The sequence below is a fragment of the Phascolarctos cinereus genome, unplaced genomic scaffold, assembly GCF_003287225.1.
Source record: "Phascolarctos cinereus isolate Bilbo 61053 unplaced genomic scaffold, phaCin_HiC Scaffold_4;HRSCAF=312, whole genome shotgun sequence".
Lineage (NCBI taxonomy): Eukaryota > Metazoa > Chordata > Mammalia > Diprotodontia > Phascolarctidae > Phascolarctos > Phascolarctos cinereus.
The window spans coordinates 686831713-686833934 of record NW_027555847.1 but is presented as its reverse complement, the minus strand read 5'-3'; the positions used below and the strand labels follow the sequence as shown (position 1 = coordinate 686833934).

Sequence of the window (2222 nt, the reverse complement as noted above, 5' to 3'; positions counted from 1 at the left end):
CCTCTGATGCTTCCTAGCTCTATGACCTTGGGCAAGTCATGGAGCACCTCTCTACCTCAGTTATCTCTAAGAGGTACAGCCTTCTTAGAATCTCATGTCCTTCAGAGCTCAGTTGAAATGCCACCTTCTATATGAGGCTTTTCTTAATTCCCCTCCCCCAGCTGCACACACACAAAAAAATAGCTTGGTATTTGTAGAGAGGTGGAGAGTTGATCAGAGTGAATTTTGATCAATTGCATCCCCCAATCCACTTAATTAAATTATAGAAATTTTGTCAGAAAAAAAGGATTCCTCCTATAGAACTATGCATGTGTATATGTTTGCTGAGATGCATATGTTGGGTTTTTTGGGTTTTTTTAATTAAAATAGAGTGTATTACTAGCTTTTCTTTTAATATAAACATGAGAAAGAAAAAAACACCTGAAATTGTAGCATTCTTTTCAAAATAAAACTGCAATCAATACCTGAAGCTCTAAGCTCCCAACTCTATAAACCATGTTTCTGGAGCTGGTAGACTAAAATATTTAAAATACCATTATTTATCATTTATGTAGCTTTTTTCCTTTGGCAGCAATGCAATCCAAAGCACGCAGATCTGTGGGTTTAATATGTAACATTACTATGTTGGGAGAAAGAGTACATAGGATTCCTAGACCAGAAATGTTTTGTTCATTGGACAAAATACCCAGGATCTATACAAAAAGGGAAAGGAGAAGACAAGTAAAATTATTAACATACTCTAATGTTTCAGATCTATTTTGAATTTGGTTGGTATGGACACCAATCTCCTGAATCCTCCTCTCCCCACCTTCAAAAACTAAAAATAATCTTTTGTTTCATTTTGACCTTGTGATGAAGTCTTCTTTTGAGACACTGAGAATGAAAAGGAACAAAACTGTAACTATATCTTAGTTATACATGAAATTTAAAAAGTTTAGAAAAGTCTGATGTGTTAGGAACAGAACAATCATCTATTACCATCACTGTGTCCAATTTTTTTCTAATTCATTAATTCATTACAGATTCATTGTAAATCCAGTTCCCTACCATTTCCCCCTTTCTTCCCTCTAAAATCTAGAAGCAGAAATTTTAGGAGACTGAAAAATATGGAATGCTTCATGAATTTGTGCATGATCCTTGCGCAAGGGCCATGCTAATCTTCTCTGTATCGTTCCAATTTTAGTATATGTGTTGCCAAAGCAAGAATGATACATGTGTTTTTGCTATGGTGAATCAGCAGCTCCTCCTTGGTCCTTTGAGATTGGGGCTGTCTCAAAAATGACTGCCACTTGAGAATCAGAAGGAATCATCCACTCAGTGATCCATAAGAGGAACCAGGAGTCATGGCTTAGGGTCATGTTTGGTTCTTCTTTTGAGGGAATACATTTTAGTGCTTTTCTCTCCTGGACTGCTGGCAAGAGGGGTGAAAGAAAAAAGATTTCTCTGCCCTACCCCTAATGAGCAACAATAGAAGCTACGAAGAGATGGAAGCAAGAATGTATACCTGCCTAGGTAAGCCTGAGGCCCTGGCTGCCTGCTTCTGTCTTTCCATAACCTCCCCTGAGCACAAGGGATCCTGAAAAACAAACATTCCCCATGTGACATGAGTGAACTGGCCTATAAGGGCCATTTCTTAGAGCATGTGCAGATATTCCCTGACTGGTTTCAGTCAACCTTTTGGATGCTTGGAGGAAGACTCCTTCTCCTTGCCTGGTCTCTTCCTGCAAGGGAAGGACACACACACACACACACACACACACACACACACACACACCCCATTCCATTAGGCCAGTCTCCTCACATGAACTCTTCCCACCTACAGGGGAAAAAAAGAAAAACCATTCCATTGGCTCCCCACACTGGTCCCCTCCTCTGAGCTGCCTGGTCCTCATCCCCTAGAGTATTCCATTCTAGATAAATCTGTCTGAAATCATTCCTCAGTGATTATCAAACTCACACCCAGTCAGATTCACACACCCCCAATCATAGTGATTCTGAACCCCTAAATGTCATTATTTAAACCTGTTCTCCATCCCCCACTAGCTATTCTTTTATTCCATCTCTATCCCAATTTCCCACACCACAATGTCTCACTCTAAAGCTGTTTGCCTCTTCCACTGTACTCTCTGGGATGCCAGCTCTATAGATAACAAATTTGCTTTCATCTTAAATCTTTTCCTTTCCTATTCCTTTCATCTTCTGGTTTTCATGGAGACTTGTCT

The 2222-nt window shown here is 39.6% G+C and overlaps 1 non-coding gene across 1 annotated transcript; it reads right to left on the bottom strand.

Moving 5' to 3' along the window:
• Positions 1 to 1100: 1100 nt before the first annotated feature.
• LOC144457219 (U6 spliceosomal RNA) lies at positions 1101 to 1203 on the bottom strand. Its single transcript, XR_013486545.1, has one exon. It is a non-coding gene; the product is annotated as a U6 spliceosomal RNA (small nuclear RNA).
• Positions 1204 to 2222: the final 1019 nt, after the last annotated feature.